Below are 19,427 nucleotides of genomic sequence, written 5' to 3'. Positions count from 1 at the left end.
CTCCGATGGTAAATAGGAAGATAAATCCTAGAGCTCATAGTATTGGGGGGGGGTCTCATTTGATTGTTCCTCCGTGCAGGGTGGCTAGTCAGCTAAATACTTTGATTCCGGTAGGGATGGCAATGATTATAGTGACTGATGTAAAGTAGGCTCGGGTATCAACGTCTATTCCTACTGTAAACATGTGGTGAGCTCAGACGATGAATCCTAGGAAGCCGATGGATAGTATGGCTCAGACTATTCCCATGTAGCCGAAGGGCTCCTTTTTGCCTGAGTAGTACGTGACTACGTGTGAGATGATTCCGAACCCCGGTAGGATCAGAATATAGACTTCTGGGTGTCCGAAGAATCAGAATAGGTGTTGGTACAGGATTGGGTCTCCTCCTCCAGCGGGGTCGAAGAATGTGGTGTTTAGGTTTCGATCAGTTAGTAATATTGTAATACCGGCGGCGAGTACGGGGAGTGATAGAAGGAGTAGGATGGCGGTAATTAGTACGGATCAGACAAATAGTGGGGTTTGGTATTGTGAGAGTGCGGGGGGTTTTATGTTGATGGCTGTGGTGATAAAGTTGATGGCCCCAAGGATGGAGGAGATACCGGCTAAGTGGAGTGAGAAGATAGCCAGGTCTACTGAAGCTCCGGCGTGGGCAAGGTTACCTGCTAGGGGAGGGTAGACAGTTCAGCCTGTGCCGGCGCCAGCTTCTACAGTGGATGAGGCTAGTAGGAGGAGGAATGATGGGGGGAGGAGTCAAAAGCTTATGTTGTTTATTCGCGGGAATGCTATGTCGGGGGCACCGATTATGAGGGGGACTAATCAGTTGCCGAATCCTCCGATCATGATGGGTATGACTATAAAGAAGCTTATTACAAAGGCGTGAGCGGTAACGATTACATTGTAAATTTGGTCGTCGCCTAGGAGAGTTCCTGGTTGTCCTAGTTCTGCGCGGATTAATAGGCTGAGTGCGGTGCCGACTATTCCTGCTCATGCCCCGAAGATGAGGTACAGGGTGCCAATATCCTTATGGTTAGTGGAAAATAGTCATCGGTTGATGAAGGTGACGGGTAAGATGGCTGAGTGTTGAAGCGTTAGGCTGTAGTCCTTTTTACAGAGGTTTAATTCCTCTTCTTATCGGCTCTGTAGTGAAATTCATGTTGAGTTGCAAGCTCATCGATGCGCACTAGGGTGCGTCAGGGTCTTTGTAGGCAGAAGCCAATTGGTTTAGGCATTTAGCTGTTAACTAGAGTTTTGTGGGATCGAAGCCCATCTGTCTAGGGAGGCTTTAGCTTAATTAAAGCGTCTGACTTGCATTCAGAAGATACAGGTTAATATTCTGTAAGTCTTAATGTGCAGAAACTAAGAGGGTTTAACTCTTATTTAAGGCTTTGAAGGCCTTCGGTTTGGGGTGTTATCCTAAGTTTCTAGACAATGGCATGTATTATTGGGGACAGGGGAAGTAAGAGGATTGATAGTGAGGCAAGGACCGCAGTAGGTGTGCTTGGGGCTTTGCTAGTGTATCATTGTTTTATGTGGTTAGAGGAGTTGGGGGGAAGGGTAATTGTTGAGTGGTATGCGAGGCGTAGGTAGAAGAAGAGGCTGAGCAGTGATAGCATGGCAATTGCCATGGCTGCTGGTGTTATTTCCTGTTTAGTTAGTTCTTGGATGATAAGTCACTTTGGTATAAAGCCTGTTAATGGGGGGAGGCCTGCTAGGGATAAAAGTACTAGTATTAGGGTGGCGTTTAGCACTGGGGTTTTTGTTCATGAGGTTGTGATCATGGATAGGTTAAGAGCTTTGATTTTGTTAAGGGCTAGGAATACGGCTGATGTTATGATTGTGTATAGGTAGAAGGTAAGTAAGGCCAATTTGGGGCTGTAAACTAGGATGATGGCGATTCAGCCTAAGTGGGAGATGGACGAGAAGGCTAGGATTTTGCGTGTTTGTGTTTGGTTCAGTCCTATTCAGCCTCCTAGTGCTGTTGAGGCTAGGGCCATGGCGGTGAGTAGAGCTGGGTCGAGGGATTTGGATGTTAGTAGGAGCAGGGTTAGTGGGGGGAATTTTATGAGGGTCGAGAGTAGCAGGGCTGTTATTAGTGGCGATCCTTGTAGTACTTCTGGGAATCAGAAGTGAAATGGCACTAGGCCCAGTTTAATAGCGATTGCTGCTGTCAGTAGTAGACAGGAGGTTGGGTGGTTTATTTGTGTGATGTCTCATTGGCCGGTGACTCAGGCATTGGTTATGCTAGAGAATAGGACCAGGGCGGAAGCAGCTGCTTGGGTTAGGAAGTATTTCGTTGCGGCTTCTACTGCTCGTGGGTGGTGGGATTTGGCAATTAGGGGAATGATGGCTAGTGTGTTGATCTCCAGTCCTGTCCAGGCCAGAACTCAGTGGTTGCTGGAAATTGTGATTGTGGTGCCCAAGATGAGGCTGAAGGTTATGATTGGGGTCGCGTAAGGGTTCATTAGTAGAGGAGGGGGTTAAACCATCATTTTCGGGGTATGGGCCCGATAGCTTGATTAGCTGACTCTACTAGAAAATAATATAAGGGAAGTATGGAGAATTTTGATTTCTCTTGTGTGGGTTCAATTCCTACTTTTCTAAGGTCAACAGGAAATGAGAGGGCTGTTATACCTCTATGTTCACTTTATCATAGTGACCCTTTGTAGTTCAGGCACATTTCCTTATGTAAGGAGGTAGGCCTGCATAGCAGATAGGTATGCTGATGTGTCAGAGGCACAGAGCTAGTGTGAGGGGTAGGAAGTTTTTTCATAGTAGGTGCATTAGTTGGTCATATCGGAATCGTGGGTATGAAGCTCGGACCCATAAGAAACCAGAAGATAGTAGGAGGACTTTTGTGGCTAGGATGACGGGGAATAGTTCTGTGGGTGGCCCTAGGGCGCTTGGGTTTAGGAATATGATGGCTGTAAGTGTATTTATTAGCATAATGTTCGCATATTCAGCTAGGAAGAATAAGGCGAAGGGTCCTGCGGCGTATTCAACGTTAAACCCTGAGACTAGCTCAGATTCACCCTCTGTGAGGTCAAAAGGAGCTCGGTTTGTCTCTGCTAGGGTGGATACGTATCATATTATTGCTAGGGGTCATGAGGAGAAAATGAAGTATAGAGGCTCCTGTGCGACGGCAAAGGAGCTGAGTGTGTAGCTTCCGCTTAGTATGATTATTGATAGCAGGATTATGGCCAGTGTCACTTCGTATGAAATGGTCTGTGCTACTGCCCGTAGGGCTCCGATTAGTGCGTATTTTGAGTTCGAGGCTCAGCCTGATCATAGGACTGAGTAGACGGCTAGGCTTGACATGGCTATTAGGAAGAGAACTCCGAGGTTTAGATCTGCTAGGGGAAATGGGAGTGGTAGTGGTGCTCAAGTGGTGAGGGCTAGGACAAGGGCTAGTATTGGTATCAGAATGAATAGAAGTGGGGAAGAGGTAGAGGGTCGGATGGGCTCTTTGGTAAATAGTTTTAGTCCGTCCGCAAATGGTTGAAGTAGGCCAAAAGGCCCGACAACGTTAGGGCCTTTGCGGGATTGTATGTAGCTTAGGATTTTCCGTTCTACTAGGGTTAGGAAGGCTACGGCAATCAGGATTGGGATGATGTATAGGAGGGATATAATGAGGCAGCTTAGTGTTGTTATTTGAATCATGGGTGAAGCTAGGGAGAGGATTTGAACCTCTGGGGAAAGGGCTTAAGCCTTCTGCACTTGCCGGGCTCTGCCACTCTAGCTGGTCCTTTTCTAGGATTGAAAGTGGTGGGGGAAGGCCCTCTTCACGGTTTAGTTGGTTTCACTGCTTAGAGGGGGGGGGGGGGCGTGCTTGTGGTATTGGCCCCACTTTCCCGGTCCTTTCGTACTGGGGAGAGTGTGTCATAGATAGAAACCGACCTGGATTGCTCCGGTCTGAACTCAGATCACGTAGGACTGTTAATCGTTGAACAAACGAACCCTTAATAGCGGCTGCACCATTAGGATGTCCTGATCCAACATCGAGGTCGTAAACCCCCCTGTCGATATGGGCTCTTGAGGGGGATTGCGCTGTTATCCCTGGGGTAGCTTGGTCCATTAATCAATTATATTGGGTCTGGTCACTGTTAGCACTTTGAGGGGTAGCTCTAGGTAAAGAGGTATGGTCTTGTTTTTGGAGGATTTGTTCTCCTCCAAGGTCGCCCCAACCGAAAAATATCGACCAGGCTCTGCGATGGTAGTGGCCCCAGTGGGGTTGATTGAGGATTCGCGGTGGTCGTTGATTTTTAAGTTCCACAGGGTCTTCTCGTCTTATGTTCACATCCCCGCTTTTGCACGGGGAGATCAATTTCACTGATTATCTGTGAGAGACAGTTAAGACCTCGTTTAGCCATTCATACAAGTCTCGATTTATGGGACAATTGATTGCGCTATCTTTGCACGGTTAGGATACCGCGGCCGTTAAACCTAAGTCACCGGGCAGGCATCACCTTCAATACTTGTTTAATTTGCTGAAGGCTATGTTTTTGGTAAACAGTCGGGCCTTATTAATTTGCCGAGTTCCTTTCACAGATTTTAATCGCTCTTATAGGCGCTCCTGAGTCGGGTTAACAGGGTTAGTTAATACGTGGTCTTGTAGGGGTTTTTGTATCTGTGTAGGTCTGTTAATAATGTTTCTATGTAAGCTTGCGCCGTTAGAGGGGTGTGGCCCTGAGTTACTTATTTTAGCATTAATTCTCCTATATTCATAGGTTGACCTGTTTGTGATAAGGGAATCATCTTATTTTGGTATTTTTAGGTGGTGGAGCTTTGACGCACTCTTTTTTGATGGCTGCTTTAGGGCCCACGGTAGGATCAGTAGTAAGAATTATCCGCTAGTCGAGGTTGTGTCCTTTTTTAATGGAGCTGTCCCTCCATTAAATAGCTCTTAATCATCTCATTAGGGTTCAGGATGTCCGGTAGGGAGGATTAAGGGGGAACTTAGATTCGTTTCACAGGTAACCAGCTATCACCCAGCTCGGTTGGCTTTTCACCTCTACTGACAAGTCATCCCACTCTTTTGCAACAGAGACGGGTTCGCTCTCTTTAACTGCTTGAAAGTAGCTCGCTTGGGTTTCGGGGGGGCAAACTTTAGTTCACTTTGCTTGGTTGTTCTCGCTAAACCATGATGCAAAAGGTACAAGGGTTGATCTTTGCTGTCTGTCGCTTTGATTGTTTCACTGCTATTTCATCTTTCCCTTACGGTACTGGGGTCTCTATCGCGTCTAAGTGTCTTTTCTATCGCCTATACTAAGACTGTAAAATGCTTTAGTTTAATTAGTTTAGTAAATTCTTTAGTTTTGGTGTACTATTTGTGTGGTTGAGCTAGAGGGGGGGCTTCAAGACGATCCGGTCTAGTAGATATCTTTCAGGTGTAAGCTGAGTGCTTTGGTGTTATAGCTACGTCTTGATATTCTAAGTACACCTTCCGGTACACTTACCTTGTTACGACTTACCTCATCTTCAGCGTATTTATGGTATTAGTTATGTGGGATGTGGCTTTTGAGGAGGGTGACGGGCGGTATGTACGTGCCCCAGGGCCGGCTTAAAGTAGGCTCTGTTGTCCCACTTTACTGCTAAATCCGCCTTCCAGAAGTGGTTTCACGCTTCTTTCCGTGTGCCCTATGAATGGGGAATGTAGCCCATTTCTTCCACTCCATAGGCTATACCTTGACCTGTCTTATTAGCGGGGTGCTATTGTGTCCACTGTTGTGCTCTCATTCGAGGTGGGCTGGCGACGGCGGTATGTAGGCTGTGTTGGCAAGGGGTGGTTGGGTTAATCGGGGATTATCGATTGTAGAACAGGCTCCTCTAGGTGGGTTTGGGGCACCGCCAAGTCCTTAGAGTTTTAAGCGTTTGTGCTCGTAGTTCTCTGGCGGATACTTCGGTAAAGTAAGTATCAAGATTTAGGGCCAGGCATAGTGGGGTATCTAATCCCAGTTTGGGCCCTGGCTTTCGTGGGTTTAAATCAGTCGTTAGTTCCTAAGATCATCTTAATGGTGTGTTTAGGTGCATCTTGGGCTTATGACAGCTCAGTTGCATTTTGATCTTAGTTAGCTAGGATAGGCATTTTACCACTCTTTACGCCGTGTCAATAGGACGGTTGATTTGGGTTTCTTGTATGACCGCGGTGGCTGGCACAAGATTTACCAACCCTTGAAGTTAGGCTGTTGCTATAACTAAGTCAAGTTTGCACTCATTGCTTAATGTTAATTACTGCTGAATACCCGTGGGGGCGTGGCTTAGCGAGGCGTCTTGGGCTACTACTTGGGTGTGCCTGATACCCGCTCCTCAAGGCCTGTATGGGGGTAGGTGGTCGAGGGCGTTTACACTGGGGCGCGGATACTTGCATGTATATATTTAGCAAAAACCAACCGTAAGGTTAGGACTAAGTCTTTTGTCCGCAGGCATGTTTTATGCCATCTTGGCAACTTCAGTGCCATGCTTTGTGTTAAGCTATGTGGACGGGGGTGTGGTTAGCTGATAGTTGAGTGGTGAGTGAGAGTGAAGTATATGAAATTATTGCTTGTGTTTACTATTTTTAGTACTGGAGTTTCTCTAATAAGTTTAAGTTATTTTGTATGTGTTTGTGTGTATATATACATCGTTCCGATGATGTCATGGAAGGGATGATTAATGGAGTTTTAGAGGTAGTTTGCTGGGATTGGGCGATGAAGGTTTATGCTACATGGTGGTTAGCGAAAGTTTACTGGTTTAGTTTGTGAAGCGCAGGGGTTGCGCTTAATGATTTGTTGTTTTGTGCTATGTCCAACGAGCATTCATCCAATAGCCCCATTTAACCCGGAGGGTGGAGGTAACATTAACTGAATGTGGTCAAAGTGCATCAGTGTCAGGATGATTCCCCATATACGCCAACCGTCTCATCGAGGGACCCTTGAAATATAGGATAGGCCGTGAGGCAGGTGTGTCCAGGCTTAGATTGTGGGACCCCCGAGATCACTGGGAATAGCCACCTGTGAGGTAACCCCGGAAAAAATAAGAGGAACCAGAGGCGCCAAAAAGCTGGAACATGCCGCGATTACGCATTGAGAAGGTGAAAGTACTCACAGATGCCACTTTGAAGGGCAAGGAGGGGTGAGTGAACCCAATGGATGGCCCTGACCGAGGAACCAGAGGCGCAAAAATGTGAGGAGGGCGAGGGGTTTAGGGGGAACGTATGGGCCTGAAGCTAGTCATACCGGACATTATGTGCAACGGGTTGCTGATTTCACGTGAGGAGTACGATTAATAAATCCGTCTGATACGAACTGCATGAGATATGTGGTGGAGAGTTGTTGTTGGAGCATGTCCTGTGAGCATTCATTAAAATGGGGTCTTGTTATGCGCTTGAGTGGAGTTGTATTGGGTGTTGTGGGGTATGGTCCTAGAACATTCATGCCGGGTGGTTTGGTAGGAGTGTGTTTAAGGGTTTAATGGCCGTGTACATGTATGGGTTTAGCACCTGCTTATAAGATAGTCCGTATATAATGTATATTACTGGTACTATAGTATGTATGTATATGGGGTATATAAATTTATGCACGAATATGCATAACCAAATACCCCCGCCTCGGGGGGGGAGGGGGGGGGGGGGTTAAGCATAATGGCATAGATGGGGTAGAATTATTGGGGGCTTGCGGTTAGTTCCTGTAGTTGAGAACAATGGCGGCTTTTCGAGCCGCAGGCCTCGGGTAGTGTCCGGGCAGGAATAATGACTTATTTTATGTTTTTTTTAGGGATTTGCTTTGCGGTGGGTGTTTTGGGTGTGGCGTCGAATCCTTCGCTGTATTATGGGGTTGTTGGTTTGGTGTTAGCGTCTGTGGTGGGGTGCGGGTGGTTGCTGGGCCTTGGGGTTTCGTTCGTGGCTTTAGTGCTGTTTATGGTGTATTTGGGGGGTATGCTGGTGGTGTTTGTTTATTCAGTAGCTTTAGCAGCGGAGCCTTTCCCTGGGGCTTGGGGGGATTGACGGGTGATTGGATGTGCAGTAGCGTTTGTGGCAATTGTTTTTGGGGGGTTGGTGTTTGGGGGGTTTATGGGGGCTTGGAATTTCGGGGTTTCTACTGTGAATAATGTTGGGGTGTTTGTTGTTCGGTCGGATTTTAGTGGAGTTTCCATGTTTTATTCACATGGGGCAGGGATGTTTTTAGTGGCGGGTTGGGGGCTGTTGTTGACTTTGTTTGTTGTATTGGAGCTTGTGCGGGGGTTGTCGCGGGGTGCTATTCGGGCGGTTTAGGGGTTAGGGTCAGAGAATAGTTTATTGAAAATGCCAGCTTTGGGAGCTGGAGATAAAGGTTTGAGTCCTTTTTTTCTGAGTTTGGGGTACTCTAAGAAGTGGTAAGTCTTCAATCTTTGGTTTACAAGACCAATGTTTTTATAAACTATTAGAGTATTTAGCAGTTGAGTATTTTGTTTTCTAGGGCGCTTGCGGCGGGGAGGAGAAATAGGAGGATAGTGAAGTAGGCGATTGAAGCGAGTTGGCCGATGATGATGAATGGGTGTTCGACGGGTTGGCTTCCTACTCATGTTAGGACGAGGAGGTCGGCGACTAGTACTCAGAATAGGAGCTGGGAGAGTGGTCGGAATGTTATTGCTCGTTGTTTTGATTTGTGCAGGAATGGGATTAGGAATAGGATCAGTACGGAGGCGGCCAGTGCTAATACGCCTCCTAGTTTATTTGGGATTGAACGTAGGATGGCGTAGGCGAATAGGAAGTATCATTCTGGCTTGATGTGTGGTGGGGTTACTAGCGGGTTTGCTGGGGTGAAGTTTTCTGGGTCTCCCAGGAGGTTAACCGCTCATGCTTCTTTCTTATGAGACGTTAGTAAACCAATTACATAGCCTTGTCAAGACTAAATCACAGGTAAAAATCCTGTACATCTCATGTGGCCAACCACTCCCAACTAGGATTCCAAGACGCCTCATCACCCATCATAGAAGAACTCGTTGAATTCCACGACCACGCCCTAATCGTTGCCCTAGCTATCTGCAGCCTAGTTCTCTACCTTTTAGCCCACATACTAACAGAAAAACTCTCGTCCAATGCTGTAGACGCCCAAGAAGTAGAGCTGATCTGGACAATCCTACCTGCTATCGTCCTGGTACTCCTCGCCCTCCCATCCCTACAAATCCTCTACATAATGGACGAAATCGACGAACCAGACCTCACCCTAAAAGCCATCGGCCACCAATGATACTGAAGCTACGAATACACAGACTTCAAAGACCTATCATTCGACTCCTACATAGTGCCCACCCCAGACTTACCCAACGGCCACTTCCGACTGCTAGAAGTTGACCACCGCGTAGTTATCCCAATAGAATCCCCCATCCGCGTGATCATTACTGCAGGAGACGTACTCCACTCCTGAGCAGTCCCAACGCTCGGAGTTAAAACAGACGCAATCCCAGGCCGACTAAACCAAACTTCATTCATTACCACCCGGCCTGGGATTTTTTACGGACAATGCTCAGAAATTTGCGGGGCTAATCACAGCTACATACCCATTGTAGTAGAATCAACCCCACTCCCACATTTCGAGGCCTGATCGTCCCTTCTATCATCATCCTAATCATTAAGAAGCTATGCAACAGCACTAGCCTTTTAAGCTAGCCAAAGAGGGACTTCCCCCTCCTTAATGATATGCCACAGCTTAACCCCGCACCATGATTTTCAATCATAATTATAACCTGATTAACCCTAGCACTCCTCATCCAACCAAAACTACTAGCCTTCACCACAACCAACCCCCCATCAAATAAGACCTCCCTCACTACCAAACCCACACCATGATCCTGACCATGAACCTAAGCTTCTTTGACCAATTTTCCAGCCCCAATCTATTCGGCATCCCCTTAATCCTACTATCCCTACTCTTCCCAGCCCTACTATTCCCGTCCCCAAACAACCGATGAATCAACAACCGCCTTTCTACTATCCAAACATGACTCCTTCACCTAATCACAAAACAACTAATAGTCCCACTCAACAAAAATGGCCACAAATGAGCCATAATATTTACATCCCTAATAATCATACTTCTTACAATCAACCTTCTAGGCCTCCTTCCATATACATTCACCCCAACCACCCAACTATCTATGAACATAGCCCTAGCCTTCCCACTATGGCTCGCCACACTACTAACAGGCCTACGAAACCAACCATCAGCCTCTTTAGCCCACCTATTACCCGAAGGTACCCCTACACCCCTAATCCCCACACTAATCCTGATCGAAACAACCAGCCTACTAATCCGCCCCCTAGCCCTCGGAGTCCGCCTTACAGCCAACCTTACAGCAGGACACTTACTCATCCAACTCGTCTCTACAGCCTCCATTGCATTAATACCCACCCTTCCTGCAGTATCCATCCTAACAATAATCATCCTACTACTCCTAACCATCCTAGAAGTAGCAGTAGCCATAATCCAGGCCTACGTCTTCGTGCTCCTTCTAAGCCTATACTTACAAGAAAACATCTAATGGCACACCAAGCACACTCATACCACATAGTTGACCCAAGCCCTTGACCAATCTTCGGGGCAGCCGCCGCCCTACTCACAACCTCAGGATTAATCATGTGATTCCACTACAACTCATCCATACTACTAACCCTAGGCCTCATCTCAATACTCCTAGTAATACTCCAATGATGACGAGACATTGTACGAGAAAGCACCTTCCAAGGCCATCACACTCCCACAGTCCAAAAAGGCCTACGATATGGCATAATCCTTTTCATCACATCCGAAGCATTCTTCTTCTTAGGGTTCTTCTGAGCGTTCTTCCACTCGAGCCTGGCCCCAACCCCAGAACTAGGAGGCCAACGACCCCCAACAGGAATTAAACCACTCAACCCGATAGAAGTCCCCCTACTAAACACAGCCATCCTACTAGCCTCAGGCGTTACCGTAACGTGAGCCCATCACAGCATCACAGAAGGAAACCGAAAACACGCCATCCACGCCCTAACCCTAACGATCCTCCTGGGATTCTACTTCACAGCCCTACAAGCAATAGAATACCACGAAGCCCCATTCTCAATCGCCGATAGCGTCTACGGATCTACCTTCTTCGTTGCCACTGGATTCCACGGACTCCACGTAATCATCGGATCCTCCTTCCTGACCGTCTGCCTCTTCCGACTGATCAAGTTCCACTTTACATCAGACCACCACTTCGGATTCGAGGCAGCAGCCTGATACTGACACTTCGTAGACGTCATCTGACTATTCCTCTACATAACCATCTACTGATGAGGATCTTGCTCTTCTAGTATATTAATTACAATTGACTTCCAATCTCTAGAATCTGGTATAAACCCAGAGGAGAGCAATGAACGCACTCATGTTCATATTCGCCCTATCATCAATCCTAAGCGCCGCCCTAACCGCATTAAACTTCTGACTCGCCCAAATAAACCCCGACTCAGAGAAACTCTCACCGTACGAATGTGGATTCGACCCACTTGGATCTGCTCGATTACCATTCTCAGTCCGATTCTTCCTCAGTAGCCATCCTGTTCGTCCTATTCGACCTAGAAATCGCCCTCCTACTCCCCCTGCCATGAGCCGTCCAACTCCAATCCCCCCTAATGACCCTCACCTGAACTGTAGTGATCCTCCTTCTCCTAACACTCGGACTGGCCTACGAGTGAATTCAAGGGGGCCTAGAATGAGCAGAATAACAGAAAGTTAGTCTAACCAAAAAGATAGCTGGTTTCGACCCAGCAGATTACAGCCAACCCTGTAACTTTCTTATGTCGCCCCTACATTTAAGCTTCTACTCAGCCTTCATTTTCAGCGGACTAGGACTAGCCTTCCACCGAACCCACCTAGTATCCGCCCTACTATGCCTTGAAAGCATAATATTATCGATATTCGTAGGCCTATCAATATGATCCATCGAAAACCAAGTCTCCTCATTCACCATGGTACCAATTCTCATGCTAACCTTCTCAGCGTGTGAGGCGGGCACAGGCCTGGCCATCCTAGTAGCCTCCACCCGCACACATGGCTCCGACCATCTACACAACCTAAACCTCCTGCAATGCTAAAAATCATCCTACCCACAATCATACTTCTTCCAACAGCCCTGCTGTCTCCACCAAAATTTCTATGGACTAACACCACCTTATACAGCCTCCTAATCGCTGCCCTAAGCCTACAGTGATTAATCCCAACCTACTACCCCTACAAATTTTTATCCAACTGAACAGGAATTGACCAAATCTCATCCCCCCTCCTAGTACTATCCTGCTGACTACTCCCACTCATAATCATAGCAAGCCAAAACCACCTGCAACAAGAACCCCTACAACGCAAACGAATCTTTATCTCAACCTTAGTCGCAGTCCAGCCATTCATCCTACTAGCCTTTTCCACCACAGAACTAGCACTATTTTACATCTCATTTGAAGCAACCCTCATTCCCACCCTAATCTTAATCACCCGATGGGGGAACCAACCAGAACGCCTAAGCGCTGGCATACACCTGCTATTCTACACGCCAGTAAGCTCTCTACCCCTGCTAATCACAATCATACACCTATACGTGAAAATTGGCACCCTGCACCTGCCAACCCTACAACTAACCCACCCAACCCTATCCACCTCATGGACAGGAATACTATCAGGTCTAGCACTGCTCATAGCATTCATAGTAAAAGCCCCACTATACGGCCTACACCTCTGACTGCCAAAAGCCCACGTAGAAGCACCCATCGCAGGCTCAATACTCCTCGCCGCCCTACTACTAAAGCTAGGAGGATACGGAATTATACGAGTCACTCTATTTATGGGCCCACTGTCCAACCTCCTGCACTACCCCTTCCTAACCCTGGCCCTATGAGGCGCCCTAATGACTAGCTCAATCTGCCTACGACAGACAGACCTAAAATCACTAATCGCTTATTCATCCGTTAGCCACATAGGCCTAGTTATCGCCGCAGGAATAATCCAAACCCACTGATCATTCTCAGGGGCAATGATCCTAATAATTTCCCATGGACTAACTTCCTCCATACTATTCTGCCTAGCCAACACAAACTATGAACGTACGCACAGCCGAATTCTACTACTCACACGAGGCCTACAACCTCTCCTACCACTCATAGCTACCTGATGATTGCTGGCCAATCTAACAAACATAGCCTTACCCCCAACAACAAACCTCATAGCAGAGCTAACCATTATAATCACCTTATTCAACTGATCTGCCTTCACGATCATCCTAACAGGAATCGCAACCCTACTAACCGCCTCCTACACCTTATTCATACTACTAATGACCCAACGAGGCTCAATCCCCTCCCACATCACATCTATGCAAAACTCAACCACGCGAGAACACCTGCTCATAACACTCCACATTATCCCAATATTCCTCCTAATCCTCAAACCCGAACTGATCTCCGGAATCCCCTCATGCAAGTATAGTTTAAACCAAACATTAGACTGTGATTCTAAGAATAGAAGTTCAAACCTTCTTACCTGCCGAGGGGAGGGTTTAACCAACAAGAGCTGCTAACTCTTACATCTGAGCCTAAAACCTCAGCCCCCTTACTTTTAAAGGATAACAGCAATCCACTGGTCTTAGGAACCACCCATCTTGGTGCAAATCCAAGTAAAAGTAGTGAACCCCACACTACTAATCAACTCCCTCACACTACTCACGCTGACAATCCTCCTAACCCCAATCATCCTGCCATTTCTATTTAAAAACTTTAAAAACACCCCACAAGCCACCACCCGCGCTGTTAAAACCGCATTCCTAATTAGCCTAGCCCCTACAACCGCATTCATCTACTCGGGAGTAGAATCTGTCACCTGCCACTGGGAGTGAAAATTCATTATAAACTTTAAAATCCCCCTGAGCCTAAAAATAGACCAATACTCAATAACATTTCTTCCAATCGCCCTATTTGTAACATGATCAATCCTACAATTCGCCATATGATACATGGCCTCAGAGCCATACGTAACAAAATTTTTCACCTACCTACTGACATTCCTAGTCGCCATACTCCTCCTAACAACCGCAAACAACATATTCCTCCTATTCGTAGGCTGGGAAGGAGTACGAATCATGTCCTTCCTTCTCATCGGCTGATGACAAGGCCGAGCAGATGCCAACACCGCCGCCCTACGAGCCGTAATCTACAACCGAATCGGAGACGTCGGACTGATCCTGAGCATAGCATGACTAGCTTCAACATTCAACACCTGAGAGATCCAACAAGCCGTACACCCCCACCAAACCCCAATCCTCCCCCTCATAGGATTAATCCTCGCAGCCGCAGGAAAATCCGCCCAATTTGGACTCCACTCATGACTGCCCGCAGCAATAGAAGGCCCCACCCCAGTATCAGCCCTACTGCACTCCAGTACCATAGTAGTAGCCGGAATCTTCCTGCTCATCCGCATGCACCCCCTGCTAGCCACCAACCAGACAGCCCTAACTGCCTGCCTATGCCTAGGTGCTCTATCAACCCTATTCGCTGCCACATGCGCCCTAACCCAAAATGACATCAAAAAAATCATTGCTTTCTCAACATCCAGCCAACTAGGACTAATAATAGTCACTATCGGACTAAACCTCCCACAACTAGCCTTCCTACACATCTCAACCCATGCCTTCTTTAAAGCCATACTATTCCTATGCTCAGGGTCTATCATCCACAACCTAAACGGAGAACAAGATATCCGAAAGATAGGAGGCCTACAGAAAATACTCCCAGTCACTACTTCCTGCCTAACCATCGGAAACCTGGCGCTGATAGGAACCCCATTCCTAGCCGGATTCTACTCAAAAGACCTCATCATCGAAAGCTTAAACACATCATACCTAAATACTTGAGCCCTACTCCTAACCCTTATAGCCACAGCATTCACCGCAACCTACAGCATCCGCATAACCATCCTAGTCCAAGCTGGACAAACCCGAATCCCCCCAATAGTATCAATAAACGAAAACAACCCACTAATCACCGCCCCCCTAACCCGACTCGCCCTAGGCAGCATTACAGCAGGAATAATCATTACCTCTTTCATCACACCAACCAAACCCCCCCCAATAACCATACCCCTTATCACCAAAACTGCTGCCATCCTCATAACAATCCTAGGAATCATCCTAGCCCTAGAACTATCGAACATAACACACACCCTAACTCACCCCAAACCAAACCCCCTCATAAAATTCTCCTCTGCATTAGGGTACTTCAACCCCCTAGTACACCGATTCTTCTCCAAAAACCTACTAGAAAAGGGACAAAACATTGCCCTACACTTGATCGACCTCTCCTGACTCAAAAAAATAGGGCCAGAGGGCCTTGCTGAACTACAAGTAGCCGCAAGCAAAGCCGCAACCTCAATACACACAGGGCTAATTAAGGCCTACCTAGGATCCTTCGCCCTCTCCATCCTGGTAATAATCCTAATAACACACAGACTCACTAATGGCCCCTAACATCCGCAAATCCCATCCCCTACTAAAAATAATCAACAACTCCCTAATCGACCTACCCGCCCCCTCCAACATCTCTGCCTGATGAAACTTCGGCTCCCTTCTAGCCATCTGCTTAGCCACACAAATCCTAACAGGCCTGCTACTAGCCATACACTACACCGCAGACACTTCACTCGCCTTCTCCTCAGTAGCTCACACATGCCGAGACGTCCAGTACGGATGGCTCATCCGCAACCTCCACGCCAACGGTGCTTCGCTCTTCTTTATCTGCATCTACTTACACATCGGACGAGGCCTCTACTACGGCTCCTACCTATACAAAGAAACCTGAAACACAGGAGTAATCCTCCTACTCACCCTAATAGCAACTGCCTTCGTAGGGTATGTCCTACCATGAGGACAAATGTCATTCTGAGGGGCCACCGTAATCACCAACCTATTCTCAGCCATCCCGTACATTGGGCAAACTCTAGTAGAATGAGCCTGAGGAGGATTCTCAGTAGACAATCCAACCTTAACCCGATTCTTCGCCATCCACTCCCTACTGCGCTTCCTAATTGCAGGAATCACCCTAGTCCACCTAACCTTCCTACACGAATCAGGCTCAAATAACCCACTAGGAATCGTATCAGACTGCGACAAAATCCCATTCCACCCATACTTCTCCATTAAAGACAGCTTAGGGCTTACCCTAATAATCACCCCTCTAATAGAACTAGCCCTATTTTCACCGAACCTCCTGGTTCTTGGAATCCTAGTTGGGAGTGGTTGGCCACATGAGATGTACAGGATTTTTACCTGTGATTTAGTCTTGACAAGGCTATGTAATTGGTTTACTAACGTCTCATAAGAAAGAAGCATGAGCGGTTAATGCAGTTGGCTTGAAACCCATCCCCAGTGGTGCAAGTGCACTCTCTGAACTCACTGAAGTGCATCCCCAGTGGTGCCAGTGCACTCTCTGGACTCACTGGACTGCATCCCCAGTGGTGCCAGTGCACTCTCTGGACTCACTGGACTGCATCCCCAGTGGTGACAGTGCACTCTCTGGACTCACTGCAGTGCAGCCCCAGTGGTGCCAGTGCAGTCTCTGGACTCACTGCAGTGCATCCCCAGTGGTGCCAGTGCAGTCTCTGGACTCACTGCACTGCATCCCCAGTGGTGCCAGTGCAGTCTCTGGACTCACTGCACTGCATCCCCAGTGGTGCCAGTGCACTCTCTGGACTCACTGCAGTGCATCCCCAGTGGTGCCAGTGCAGTCTCTGGACTCACTGCAGTGCATCGCCAGTGGTGCCAGTGCACTCTCTGGACTCACTGAAGTGCATCCCCAGTGGTGTCAGTGCACTCACTGGACTGACTGCACTGCATCCCCAGTGGTGCCAGTGCGCTCTCCGGAGTCACAGCACTGCATCCCCAGTGGTGCCAGTGCACTCACTGGACTCACTGTACTGCATCACAGGTGGTGCCAGTGCACTCTCTGGACTCACTACAGTGAATCCCCGGTGGTGCCAGTGCACTCTCTGCACTCACTGCACAGCATCCCCAGTGGTGCCAGTGCACTCACTGGACTCACTGCAGTGCATCCCCAGTGGTGCCCGTGCACTCTCTGGACTCACTGAACTGCATCCCCAGTGGTGCCAGTGCACTCTCTGGACTCACTGCACTGCATCCCCAGTGGTGTCAGTGCACTCTCTGGACTCACTGAAGTGCATCCCCAGTGGTGCCAGTGCACTCTCTGGACTCACTGCAGTGCATCCCCAGTGGTGCCAGTGCACTCTCTGGACTCACTGCACTGCATCCCCAGTGGTGATGGTACAATCTCTGGACTCACTGTAGTGCATCCCCAGTGATGCCAGTGCACTCTCTGGACTCACTGCAGTGCATCCCCGGTGGTGCCAGTGCACTCTCTGGACTCACTGCACTGCATCCCCAGTGGTGCCAGTGCACTCTCTGGACTCACTGCACTGCATCCCCAGTGGTGCCAGTGCACTCTCTGGACTCACTGCAGTGCATCCCCAGTGGTGCCAGTGCACTCTCTGGACTCACTGCACTGCATCCCCAGTGGTGCCAGTGCACTCTCTGCACTCACTGCACTGCATTCCCAGTGGTGCCAGTGAAGTCTCTGGACTTACTGCACTGCATCCCCAGTGGTGCCAGTGCAATCTCTGGACTCACTGCAGTTCATCCCAGGTGGTGCCAGTGCACTCTCTGGACTCACTGCAGTGCATCCCCAGGGCAAAAGCGGGGATGTGAACATAAGACGAGAAGACCCTGTGGAACTTAAAAATCAACGACCACCGCGAATCCTCAATCAACCCCACTGGGGCCACTACCATCGCAGAGCCTGGTCGATATTTTTCGGTTGGGGCGACCTTGGAGGAGAACAAATCCTCCAAAAACAAGACCATACCTCTTTACCTAGAGCTACCCCTCAAAGTGCTAACAGTGACCAGACCCAATATAATTGATTAATGGACCAAGCTACCCCAGGGATAACAGCGCAATCCCCCTCAAGAGCCCATATCGACAGGGGGGTTTACGACCTCGATGTTGGATCAGGACATCCTAATGGTGCAGCCGCTATTAAGGGTTCGTTTGTTCAACGATTAACAGTCCTATGTGATCTGAGTTCAGACCGGAGCAATCCAGGTCGGTTTCTATCTATGACAGTACGACAGTTCTATCTCCCCAGTACGAAAGGACCGGGAAAGTGGGGCCAATACCACAAGCACGCCCCCCCCCTCTAAGCAGTGAAACCAACTAAACCGTGAAGAGGGCCTTCCCCCACCACTTTCAATCCTAGAAAAGGACCAGCTAGAGTGGCAGAGCCCGGCAAGTGCAGAAGGCTTAAGCCCTTTCCCCAGAGGTTCAAATCCTCTCCCTAGCTTCACCCATGATTCAAATAACAACACTAAGCTGCCTCATTATATCCCTCCTATACATCATCCCAATCCTGATTGCCGTAGCCTTCCTAACCCTAGTAGAACGGAAAATCCTAAGCTACATACAATCCCGCAAAGGCCCTAACGTTGTCGGGCCTTTTGGCCTACTTCAACCATTTGCGGACGGACTGAAACTATTTACCAAAGAGCCCATCCGACCCTCTACCTCTTCCCCACTTCTATTCATTCTGATACCAATACTAGCCCTTGTCCTAGCCCTCACCACTTGAGCACCACTACCACTCCCATTTCCCCTAGCAGATCTAAACCTCGGAGTTCTCTTCCTAATAGCCATGTCAAGCCTAGCCGTCTACTCAGTCCTATGATCAGGCTGAGCCTCGAACTCAAAATACGCACTAATCGGAGCCCTACGGGCAGTAGCACAGACCATTTCATACGAAGTGACACTGGCCATAATCCTGCTATCAATAATCATACTAAGCGGAAGCTACACACTCAGCTCCTTTGCCATCGCACAGGAGCCTCTATACTTCATTTTCTCCTCATGACCCCTAGCAATAATATGATACGTATCCACCCTAGCAGAGACAAACCGAGCTCCTTTTGACCTCACAGAGGGTGAATCTGAGCTAGTCTCAGGGTTTAACGTTGAATACGCCGCAGGACCCTTCGCCTTATTCTTCCTAGCTGAATATGCGAACATTATGCTAATAAATACACTTACAGCCATCATATTCCTAAACCCAAGCGCCCTAGGGCCACCCACAGAACTATTCCCCGTCATCCTAGCCACAAAAGTCCTCCTACTATCTTCTGGTTTCTTATGGGTCCGAGCTTCATACCCACGATTCCGATATGACCAACTAATGCACCTACTATGAAAAAACTTCCTACCCCTCACACTAGCTCTGTGCCTCTGACACATCAGCATACCTATCTGCTATGCAGGCCTACCTCCTTACATAAGGAAATGTGCCTGAACTACAAAGGGTCACTATGATAAAGTGAACATAGAGGTATAACAGCCCTCTCATTTCCTGTTGACCTTA

At 48.1% G+C, this 19,427-nt stretch overlaps 1 long non-coding RNA gene and 1 pseudogene across 1 annotated transcript in view; both read left to right on the top strand.

The window, feature by feature from the left end:
* Window positions 1–19,427, top strand: part of LOC136789898 (uncharacterized) — a 301,025-nt gene that overhangs the window by 7,910 nt on the left and 273,688 nt on the right. The window lies entirely within an intron of this gene.
* Window positions 9,626–11,275, top strand: LOC136789893 (cytochrome c oxidase subunit 3-like; annotated as a pseudogene).

Source organism: Anser cygnoides, chromosome 2 (assembly GCF_040182565.1).
Source record: "Anser cygnoides isolate HZ-2024a breed goose chromosome 2, Taihu_goose_T2T_genome, whole genome shotgun sequence".
Taxonomy (NCBI): domain Eukaryota; kingdom Metazoa; phylum Chordata; class Aves; order Anseriformes; family Anatidae; genus Anser; species Anser cygnoides.
Note: the sequence above shows the minus strand (reverse complement) of the source record. Positions and strands in the feature narration are given on the sequence as shown.